The sequence below is a fragment of the Lepisma saccharinum genome, chromosome 23, assembly GCF_977018435.1.
Source record: "Lepisma saccharinum chromosome 23, izLepSacc3.1, whole genome shotgun sequence".
Classification (NCBI taxonomy): Eukaryota; Metazoa; Arthropoda; class Insecta; order Zygentoma; family Lepismatidae; genus Lepisma; species Lepisma saccharinum.
The window spans coordinates 29,112,230-29,124,502 of record NC_139251.1 but is presented as its reverse complement, the minus strand read 5'-3'; the positions used below and the strand labels follow the sequence as shown (position 1 = coordinate 29,124,502).

Genomic DNA, 12,273 nt, shown 5'->3' with positions numbered 1-12,273 from the left:
TACAAGTGAAGGGAACATATTGTGTACTTTTTGTACAAGTGAAGGGAACATATTGTGTAACTCGCTACGTATAGGAAAGTAAGTATCTTGCCCACCGATGCCAAGTTTATTATAAGTTCTTTGCATAAACCTAAAAGCGAAACGAAAATATGTAACAGAAAGGAGGGGGGAGAGAAACTTTAGCATATTTCGATAAATAACACTCCCCGTATTCTTTTGTTCTTCAGCTTGTCTTTCGGATTTGTAGTCAATTGTAGGTGACCGTAAGCACTATGCATCTCATTGATTAGAAAATATGACATCAGATGAGGTAGACATTTTCTTCATCATGTTTCATAGATCGAAAACATAGGAAAAAGGGTCAAGAAAGGAAAGAAAAATACCGAAATATGTTGTTTTATGTAAAGTAAATTAGAAAATATGTATAATGTTTAATATTCTGGCAAATATGTGAAAATATGTAACATAAAACTTATGCAAAATCATGTCAGTTATATAATTCGTTGACATTTTCCAGTTCAAGGTATGTATCTAGAAAGGAATTACATAAAAATCCGAGCTCTATCTATTACATATTAATTAATGCAAGAAGTGCACAGAAGATGTCGGCTCAAACGAACGTCTGAATTCATGAACTTAAATATCCATTAAAAAATATATTATTGATGTCACATTGTCGGATATTTTAAAATAAATCGAGTATTGTATAAGCATTCTCAAATTGAAATAAGCTATTTTGAATTCCTGAAATATACGTATTAATCCAACCTGCTTAGAATATTATTTTCTTTTTATGAAACATTATAAATCTGGTTACTGTATATTGCGTAACGTATTGAATGATATTCTTAATTTCCTCTTTCGGCCTCCCCGATGGCGCAGAGGTAGCGTCATCACCTTGAAATCAAAGGATCCCGGGTTCGATACCCGGTAGAGGCACAAGTGGTTCGGATCCCACATTAGACTGTAGGTCCAGTTCCGATTAGCCTTACTGTGCATAAAGTGGACTTAAAACAATAAATCAATCAATCAATTTCCTCTTTCAAAGAAACTTTTCTTTCAGACTTTCAACAAATTAAGAAGAATGACATTAATAAAAATAACTGAAAATGCATGTGAACTAACGATGCAAAAGAACGTATAAACGCAAGAAAGTAAATAAAATTTTGATTCAAGTACAAAAAAATGTTTTCTATTTTCATGGATCAACTATCTTTTAGTTTCCTCGTGATGCATTGAAAATGTATTGGAACACAGCATTCGATCGTCGAACCAAGAAACAAACAATTACACGTACGGTTGTCCATGGGTAACTTGGCGGGGACAAGGGAGGCAATTCTTCCCCTCAAAACTTCCAGGTATATTAAAATATACAAATTAGGGGAAGTTTTTAACCTTCTGGACTTGCCCCCTTTCCATTATTTGTGATATTTACATTCTATAATTTTTGAAATGAGGAAACAAAGAAATTATATAGTTTGTATTTCTGATTTAAAAAAAAAGGTTAACATATTTGAGAATATTTCAATTATGTCTTAGTGTATCAAAAACACCTATTAAAACATACTATAACCAAAATTTTACGAAAAAGGAAATTCCAGCACTGTGTTATCAGAATATACTTCTGCACTTCCTCTGTTAACATTCTTTCTCCCTCTCCTTCTTTTTCTGTTCCCATTACCTTTCCCTCTCCTTCATTTCCTCTGTTAACATTCTCTGTTACTCTCCTTCTTTTTCTATGTTCCCATTCTCTTTCCCTCTCCTTCATTTCCTGTTAACATTCTTTCTCCCTCTCCTTCTTTTTCTGTTCCCATTCTCTTTCCCGCTCCTTCATTTCCTCTGTTAACATTCAATCTCCCTCTTATTCCTTTTCTGTTCCCATTATCTTTCCCTCTCCTTCATTTCCTCTGTTAACATTCTCTCTCCCTCTTCTTCCTTTTCTGTTCCCATTATCTTTCCCTCTCCTTCATTTCCTCTGTTAACATTCTCTCTCCCTCTCCTTCCTTTTCTGTTCCCATTATCTTTCCCTCTCCTTCATTTCCTCTGTTAACATTCTCTCTCCCTCTTCTTCCTTTTCTGTTCCCATTATCTTTCCCTCTCCTTCATTTCCTCTGTTAACATTCTTTCTCCCTCTCCTTCTTTTTCTGTTCGAATTATCTTTCCCTCTCCTTCATTTCCTCTGTTAACATTCTCTCTCCCTCTTCTTCCTTTTCTGCTCCCATTATCTTTCCCTCTCCTTCATTTCCTCTGTTAACATTCTCTCTCCCTCTTCTTCCTTTTCTGTTCCCATTACCTTTCCCTCTCCTTCATTTCCTCTGTTAACATTCTCTCTCCCTCTTCTTCCTTCTCTGTTCCCATTATCTTTCCCTCTCCTTCATTTCCTCTGTTAACATTCTCTCTCCCTCTCCTTCCTTTTCTGTTCCCATTATCTTTCCCTCTCCTTCATTTCCTCTGTTAACATTCTCTCTCCCTCTTCTTCCTTTTCTGTTCCCATTATCTTTCCCTCTCCTTCATTTCCTCTGTTAACATTCTTTTTCCCTCTCCTTCTTTTTCTGTTCCCATTATCTTTCCCTCTCCTTCATTTCCTCTGTTAACATTCTCTCTCCCTCTTCTTCCTTTTCTGTTCCCATTATCTTTCCCTCTCCTTCATTTCCTCTGTTAACATTCTCTCTCCCTCGTCTTCCTTTTCTGTTCCTATTATCTTTCCCTCTCCTTCATTTCCTCTGTTAACATTCTCTCTCCCTCTCCTTCCTTTTCTGTTCCCGTTATCTTTCCCTCTCCTTCATTTCCTCTGTTAACATTCTCTCTCCCTCTTCTTCCTTTTCTGTTCCCATTATCTTTCCCTCTCTCCTTCATTTCCTCTGTTAACATTCTCTCTCCCTCTCCTTCCTTTTCTGTTCCCATTCTCTTTCCCTCTCCTTCATTTCCTCTGTTGACAATCTCTCTCCCTCTCCTTCTTTTTCTGTTCTCATTCTCTTTCCCTCTCCTTCATTTCCTCTGTTAACATTCTCTGTTACTCTCCTTCTTTTTCTATGTTCCCATTCTCTTTCCCTCTCCTTCATTTCCTCTGTTAACATTCTCTCTCCCTCTCCTTTTTCTCCGTTCGCATTCTCTTTCCCTCTCCTTTATTTCCTGTGCTATCATTCTCTGTTACTCTCCTTCTTTTTCTCCGTTCCCATTCTCTTTCCCTCCCCTTCATTTCCTCTGTTAACATTCTCTCTCCTTCTCCTTCTTTTTCTGTTCCCATTATCTTTCCCTCTCCTTCATTTCCTCTGTTAACATTCTCTCTCCCTCTCCTTCTTTTTCTGTTACCATTTTCTTTCCCTCTCCTTCATTTCCTCTGTTAACATTCTCTTGCCTTCTCCTTATTTTTCTGTTCCCATTCTCTTTCCCTCTCCTGCATTTCCTGTGCTATCATTCTCTGTTACTCTCCTTCTTTTTCTCCGTTCCCATTCTCTTTTCCTCCTCTTCATTTCCTCTGTTACCATTCTCTCTCCTTCTCCTTATTATTCTGTTCCCATTCTCTTTCCCTCTCCTTCATTTCCTGTGCTAGCATTCTCTGTTACTCTCCTTGTTTTTCTATGTTCCCATTCTCTTTCCCTCTCCTTCATTTCCTCTGTTAACGTTCTCTCTCCCTTCCTTCCTTTTCTGTTCCCATTCTCTTTCCCTCTCCTTCATTTCCTCTGTTAACATTATCTCTCCCTCTCCTTCTTTTTCTGTTCCCATTCTCTTTCCCTCACCTTCATTTCCTGTTAACATTCTCTGTTACTCTCCTTCTTTTTCTGTTCCCATTCTCTTTCCCTCTCCTTCATTTCCTCGGTTAACATTCTCTGTTACTCTCCTTCTTTTTCTGTTCCCATTCTCTTTCCCTCTCCTTTATTTCCTCTCTTCCCTTCTCTCTTACTCTCCATCATTTTCTGTTTTCATTCCTCTCCGTCATTTTCTTCTCCCATTCTGTCTCCCTCTCCATCTTTTCTCTGTTCCCACTCTTTTTCACTCTTCTTCATTTCCTCTGTTCCCATTCTCTTCCTCCCTTTCCTTAATTATGAAAATGAAATTCTGGATATGTACCTCTTGTACGTATTACATCTTGGAATCTAAACTTCTACCAAATAAAATATCACAGAACTAAGTTTATTTTATGCAGCACGTAACCGGATCTGGTTTCCTATTTGTTGGTCTAAGCACAGCAGGTGTGCCAGCATCTTTCATCAATATTGATCGCTCGTGCGCACAATGGATATGGCTGAGGATACATTGTTCTTGAAGAGTAAATATTGAAATGTTTGACTTGACTCCCGAAATGCAAACACAAACGTGGATTGTTTGAGCTGACATGCGTCATCCAGTTTCTCGAAAGGGAAGGGTTACGATATATGCAACTCCTCGGATGAAGTAATCTTAGCAACGGAAATTTTATGGAAAAAAAAGTAAGTTGGTCACACTGTTATAGTAAAATTTACAATACGCTACTGTTAAAATGTAACAGTCTGCCTGTTAATTGACAAAAACAGAGTGCAACCTAACTTTTCGTGTGCGCATGTGCATTTATGTCATCTCTCCGCTGGGAATAGAGTAGAAAATATAGAGTAGAATATTAAATACAAACACTCGTGGAAGGAAGATAAATAGAAAGAATGGAGATTATAGAGAGACAGCAAGACAGACTAATGAAAACAGAGGGAGGGAGAACGAGATGCAGATCGAGGCATAGGAGAGAGAATGGGAACAGGGAATGTGAAGAAGAGGAAGAATGCGAACAGAGAAAATGAAGGAGAGGAAGAGAGAAAGAGAACAATGACAATGAAGAAGTGAGGGAGAGGAAATGGGAACAGAGAAACTGAAGACAGAATGAGAGCAGAAAATGAAGGAGAGGGAGAGAGAAAGGGAACAGAGAAAATGAAGAAGAGAGAGGGAGTGGGAACAGAAAAATAAGGAGGGGAAGAGAGAAAGAGAACAAAGGAAATGAGGAAGAGAGAGGGAGTGGAAACAGAGAAGATGAAAAGAGGAAAAGAGAAAGAGAACAAAGCAAATGAAGGTGAGGGAGAGGGAATGGGAACAGATGAACTGAAGGAGAGAATGAGAGCAGAAAATGAAAGAGAGGGAAAGAGAAAGGGAACAGAGAAAATAATGAAGAAGAGAGAGGGAGTGGGAACAGAGAAAATGAAGGAGATGGAGAGAGAAAGGGAACAGAGAAATTGAAGAAGAGAGAGGGAGTGGGAACAGAGAAAATGAAGGAGATGGAGAGAGAAAGTGAACAGAGAAAATGAAGAAGAGGGAGATCGAATTTGAACATAGAGAATGAAGGAGAGGCAGGCAGAGGAAATGAAGATGAAAAATGAGGTGTAGTTAGAGAAGGAGACAGCATCGCGTGTGGCAAATTGCGAAAAGAGGTCAGCGCCCTCTCACGGAAGAATCCTAATTGCAAATCGCACAGATCAAAAAGACAATAAAATTCCGATGCCTGCTCTTCGATCGAGATACACCTCCTCCCCCCCCTGAATCCTTTGCATCAATCCGCTGCTCTCTTCAAGTCTGTACACTCGTTTTCCCTTCATCCTGGAGGGTGTAATCATCCGCAACAAATCACTATAATCTCGGGGGACCTGCGAAGAGAAAACACTGCACTTCCGAGGCAGATCTCGTGAGCTGTTCTGAGCAAGCTCTTTGCATTTCCTTACCAGTCTCCTTGTTTTAAAATTTATGTTTTTCACGATTCTATCCGGAATGCAAGACCGCGGTGGCCCGCTCGGTGTTCGAAGTTTGTGGCGGAGTGGTTATAGTGTTGCGCTACGGCACCAGCGGTCCGGGTTCGAATCCCAGGGAAGACATGGATTCTCGTATTGTTCTTGATGAAAGCTGACTAGAATAGCAAGAAAAATAAAAAAAGTTAATGTGCGAAATGGCATAGGAAGACAGCGGCAAAGAGAAAATCAGCATAGGAATTGGCTTCTGAAAAGTCGGTAAGGTGTCTGTCATGCGGGAGACTCGGGTTCGTTCCCCGGAATGCATGACCTGAGGTGGATATTTTCTCACCTTCTCCCAGAATAAAGTGGCTCTGGGATTCACTCAGTCATAAGTAAGTGGGGTACCTGTGTGGGTAAGGGCGACTATAGCATGGTTTGATTGATTTGCTTTATTTTACTTCGCTTTTTGTGCCTCTTTTGGCTAATTTGGATGGGGATGAGTGATGATATGATGAAATTGATGAATGGACACTCACAAACATGTGCTAACCACTCCGCCACGGGGGGTATGAAGCTGATCACACCATCCCCCATATGCCACTTAGCATGTTGCAATGTGAAGGGGGTGGTATTATCGTTTACAATGTACAGTCACACGCAATAAAAATGGGTCACCTAGATCCTGAAATGTTCGCTTCCCTGCAAGGCGTTGTGTGTGTTGCCTAACTCTACGGCGTTAAGTGGATTTCAACAGCAATTTTTAATGGAATCTTCTTTAATCTTTAAAGTTAGGCAACACACATAACGCCTCGCACGGAAGCGAGAATTCCAAGATCTAGGCGCGCCATTTTTTTGCCGGTGACTGTACCTTAACAAGGTGTAGGATCCAGTAACCATGCTCTTCATTCCACATAGTCCCCTTTCAATTTGGTACTTTTGATAGAATTTTCCTTCATGTGGCAACACTGCTATATAAATTCTGAACCTATGTCAGGACGTACAGTTGGCAACACTGAAGTGGACAATTTACATGAAGGCAATGCGCTAGAGAAACCGTTGAATGCCGTTAAGGATTATTGAAGCATAACATTTGTTAGAAATTCGTTGTATATACCAAGAAGCTCGCCTCGGCTTATGTAACAGTTTTATTTGTGAACATAATTCAAGTACAGTTACCTCTGGCCTTGGAGGCACAAGTAAACTCAGCATGTGGGAGTTTTTATGGGGTGACAACATTGCTACAGAAGAGATTATTACACAACAACATTCTCCATAGAGTCTTCATAAAAATGGCTCCAAACTTACAATCAGCAAGCGATAATAGGAAGTGCACGTTTCTCTCTTCTTCTGTAACTGTCCACGGGTTGGAATCTATACATTTTTCTTCATGACTTCATTCCCGATCACCCTGTCGTGCTTTTTCCATTCTGGTCAGACAGGACTCTCTTTGATGGGAATAATACACTCTAACGTGAATTCGTGTTTTGTATTCAGACGTTCTGAATGCTCTGCTCGGGTAAATAACAGTGCACGCTAGGAATTATATTTTTATGAGGAAACTAATGTTCACTTTACGTCGCATTTCTGCCACTTTTTTGACTACTAATCGCGAAAATGAGTGACATTGATGAAGGGACACTCACAAAGAACAACCATGCCCAGATCAAGATTCGGACCCCGGACTTCTGGCGTTGTACTGCGGTGAGCTAACCACTCCACCACGGAGGCCGGTTTGATGCATTTCGAGTTTTGTATGACAATAAAAATGGGACACCTGGATCCTGATATACTCGCTTCTCTCTATGGAGTTATGTGTGTTGCCTAACTCCACAGTGATGAATGGATTTTAATGGCAAACTTTCAATCCATGTAATATGTGAGTGTGGTATTTAATTTAATTTATATTCATATGTACATTATTTATGTTCGAACATGTGTTCTGGGGTTACCAGCCTGATTAAATTGGAGTTAGCTTCCAACGTTTCGAGGGTATTGCTCTCGTCTTCAGGGAATGTAGAAATGTCAGAGTCTTGGCTTGGTTTGTGCAATATGATGTGGAGTACCACCGTCTGTGGTCAATTTGCCTCCTCTTTGAATTGTTTTTGATATGGCGTGCGATGTATAATTCCACTCCTGCAGCCGTCGCTTGGGGTGGGAAAGTGAGGGTGGCAGTGGTGTCCTGGCTGGTCGACTCAGGGTCTTGGTAGACGATGTGTGTATCTGTGCGGGTTGGCAGTACCAATGGCTCGTGCCGTTGGATTTGGGTTTTCCTGGAGTTTGACCCAGAACGTGGCGGTTGTCCGCTTGATCACGTCATCTAGCGTTGGAATGTCGAGGTCTTCGTGGAGTTGAACGGTTGTTGTATACCGCCCATGTCCGCTGATGATACGTAGGACCCTGTTCTTTATGACTTGGAGTCTGCGGAGGGTCGTCTTGGGTAGGTGTTGCCAGGAAGGGCAGGCGTAGAGCAGAGCTGGTCGGATGATTGCCTTGTGCAGTTGAAGTCTGGTTTCCAGCCGCAGTCCTGGCGATCGTAGCATCGGATAAAGTGCTCCCACGCGTTTCTTTCCTTGGTTGACGTGGTCTGAGATAGAGCCTTCTGTCTAGCAGCATGCCGAGATATGTTGTGGTTTGCTTGTGGGGAACAGGTTGTTCTTGTAGTCTGAGATGGTATTCGTGCGGACGGAGTCTACGAGAGAACACGATGGCGGTTCTCTTGTCGGGATTCACTCGTACTCTCCATTGTTTTGCCCAGTGGTCGTATTGTTGCAGTTGTTCTTGCATTCTAAGGTAGGAAACACGAATATCCTTGGCTGCTGCAAAGTATGCGGTGTCGTGTGCGAAAGTGGCTGGGAGGCAACCAAAGGCTGTTGGTACATCCGCTGTAAACAGGGCGTACGGCAGCGGCGAGAGGGAGGATCCTTGGGGTATTCCAGCCGTGGTTGATCGAATTGTGGGGATGGCTCCTTGAAACACTGCGAAGAAGGTGCGTTGATGGAGGTAGCTGTCCAGCAAGTGTACATAACAATCAGGTAAACCAAGTCTGTGTAGCTTGTATATGAGTCCTTCGAGCCAACCCTTGTCGAAGGCCTTCTGTATGTCGAGGAATATGGCTAGTATGTGGTGTTTCCAGTTGAAGCGTACCGAGAGATGGTCACCCAGCCTCACCAGCTGGGAGGTCGTGCTGTGGTGTTGCCTGTAGCCAAATTGGTGGTCCGGGAGTAGATCAAAGTGTTGGACGTGGTCTTGTAATCGGTACAGGAGGAGGCGCTCGAAGACCTTGCTGACGTGAGACAGTAAGCTTATTGGCCGATAGTTCTGTGGGTGTAGCAGGATTTTCTCGTTCTTCAGGACTGGACAGACTCTGGCGGTTTTCCAAGCTCTCGGATAGTAGCTAGTGAGAAGAATGACGTTATATATTTGGGCCTGTCCGGGCCTGGCGCTTTATTGTTTGGCAGCCGTCGTATGACTGTGTGAATCGCTCGAGGAGTAATTAGGTGTGGTATGTCTGCATGCGGCTGCTCTCTGAATGTGTCCAGAAAGTTGTCTACCGTCGCTATTTGTTCCTCGTCGCATGGTTCGGTATTGGGAGAAAACTGTTCTTCAAGCTTGTTTGCGATTGCTTCAACTTGTTCTTGTGGTTGAAATAGGAGATTGCCATGTGAGTCTTGGAGGACTGGCATCGTTCAGCTGGCGGTGTGTCCGCGGAAATTTCTTGCGAGCTTCCAGAATTCGTTGTTTGGCTTGTCGGAACTCTTCAGTTTTTCGTCCCAAAGGTGTTCCCTTGTTCTTTGATGGTGTCATCTCCCTCGACGTTTCAGGTTCTGGAGAAGCTGCCTGTATTGTGGATGTCGTGTCTGTTGATATTTGCGTCTGATCCATCGCTTTAGGTGCAACAGGATGTGTAACTTGTGGTCTGTTGTGTTTGCTTGTTCTTGGCGGTTTTGTTTGGTGATACTATTTCGAATTGCTGAAGTGATCTTGCCACCGATTTCCTCAACGGCCGTGTCGATATCTTCCGGGGTTGCAACGTGGAGAGGCAGCTGGATTGCTTCGTGAAGAGTTGTTTTGTACTGCTGCAACACATATAACCGGCTCATGGTCTGAGTCAAGATCGGCGACGACATACGCCGCTACGGTAAAGTTGATTCCTTTGTGTAGTATGATGTCTAGGACATCCAGCCTAGCTCCGTTTTTGGGGAAGTGCGTCGGATCCTTTGATGCTGTTCCCGCAAGGTTTATAAATGGTATGTGGTTGAACAGCTGTATTCCGTTTCGACTGGTGACCATAGAATTCCACTCTGGATGTTTGGAGTTCAAATCTCCAGCTATCAGTACTCTGGTGCCTAATGACTAGTGTTTGGAGGTCTTGAAGCTCTACCCTCGTTTCCGGTCTTCTGTATGCTGCAACAAGGACCAGCGGTTCAGTTGGTGTGATGATTTTGATGGCCAAGGCTTCAATGGTCTGCAGGTGTGGGATGGTGATTGTCTCTGTGGGAAAATCTCTCTTTATTGCTATCATTAGGCCGCCTTTTGGGGTAGGTCTGTCTTGTCTGTGTATGATGTAGTTTCGTAGGGTGAATCGGTTCTTGGGTTTCAGGTGGGTCTCGTTTATTAGAGCGACGTCTATCTTTTGATGCTGTAGGTAGTGTAGTAGTGGCAGTCTTTGGTTGAAAACTCCATCTGCATTCCAGTATAGGAGAGTCATGTGCCGGTGTACTTGGGCTCTCTTAGAAGCACCCATCGTTGAACATGGCGATGACTGTTTCAATGCACACCGTGATTTTGGTCGGAGTGTCGTCTGCTGATCGGAGTTTCTCGAATCCGGTTTTGATGTGCTGGAGAATTTTTTGGATATCCAGGCCTTTGATGAGAGTTAATATTTTCTTTATGTCATCGCCGAGGGTTCCTTTTGTAGACTTCGTTGCTGGTGTGGAGGCTACTGTATTCTGTTCAGCTTGTGTGGTGTTCTCCGCTGTGGAGACCAGTGTAGGTTAATATACATGGCTATAATGTGGTGGAGTTTGCACTCATGTCTTTCTATTGGCTCTCTCTGGATCCTGGTGTTCTCATTGGCTGGTGTCTGGTGGGTTCCAGATGTGACTGAGCTGGAGTTCCACGTCTCTGTTGAGATTGACTGGTAACGCGAGAAGACATGTTCGAATCACGTCGCTAGGAAAGCTACAATTGCTTTTATTTATGTTTTTTCAATGCCTCTATAATTGGAGATATTCAGTGGCGGCGAATAAGGAGGAGGCGAGGGGGCAGTTGCCACTTTTGCTCCCGCACTATATTAAACCTTATCTATCAAGGGAAAGTAAACTGTCCTTCACCCACACCCAGTTCTGGCACCTTTGCCTCCCCAGTTTAGGAATTCAATCGCCGCCACTGGATATATCTTATCTCTGTAGATGGCCAATAAATAAAATACATAAACACCAGTGGCGTATACTGAGTCCAAGGTCTGGGCTATCTCACTACGTCACATGGTCCTAGGCTATGAATAGAAATAAGTTTCCCAACTCTTAAGAAATCAGGTTGCCAACTCATAAGAAATCAGGTTGCCAACTCAAAGAAAATCTGGTTGCCAACTCATAGGAAATCAGGTTGCCAACTCATAGGAAATCAGGTTGCCAACTCATAGGAAATCAGGTTGCCAACTCATAGGAAATCAGGTTGCCAACTCACAAGAAATCAGGTTGCCAACTCCAGAATCACCATCATCATTTCACTGATATGAATAATTTTATTTACAATTTCTGATCGATTGTTCTCCGACTTCAGGCTGCGCAGATAGCCTAGCTAGCCTAGAATATACGCTCCTGATAAACACACATTGCAATGAGTGTACCTTAACTATCAACTTTAATGTCTCTTTTACCTTATCTATTACCACAAGGATCCGATGTTACTTTTTCACAGAATTCCCCTCTGAGGGATCCGCTCCTCTTTCCCCTTACTCATCATTCATAATGGGTAACGCTTTCATATTTCATGAACATATCAGGTTACCTCTCTGAGAAGATGATACCCCCTTTCGTGATTCATAACAGCCAGTTTTGTGAGGGGGTAAAACTCCTCTACTAACTAAACACTGTGTTTTGTTTCTGCCCTTCTCCCGAAAAACGACTCAGCTTGATTGAATCTGCGCCCCCCATCCCCTCCCCCTCCGCATCCGTGGAGGAGGGCGATGGTTGGCAACTGACAACCCCTGCGTCGGTTACCATGGCGACCAGCCATTGGATAGATCCGGAGGATGTCTTATTTTGGAACCGGAAGTAAAACTCGCTCCGGGGCACTTTGTATTGCAGGGGGTGGGCTTTCTTTCCTTCACCCCCTCGATAGACAAAGGTTGGCATCAAGCATGGATTGCCTTTGAGTTCATACCGGGTCCGTGAACTAACAAGAATCTAATGGGATCAATAATGCGACTATCTTTTGTTCGTTCTATTTCATCCATGATTGTCATAAGTATGCTTCCGATAGTTATGCACTAAAAAACCTTTAAATATGCATGCAAATATGCTCTTAAAATGCTCGAAATATGATCTTTAAAAGGTCAAAATATGCATTTAAAATTTTAAAA

At 42.6% G+C, this 12,273-nt stretch overlaps 1 protein-coding gene across 3 annotated transcripts in view; it reads right to left on the bottom strand.

Annotated features, from left to right (window-relative positions):
- LOC145977799 (uncharacterized) overlaps positions 1-12,273 on the bottom strand; it is a 513,473-nt gene that overhangs the window by 365,170 nt on the left and 136,030 nt on the right. The window lies entirely within an intron of this gene.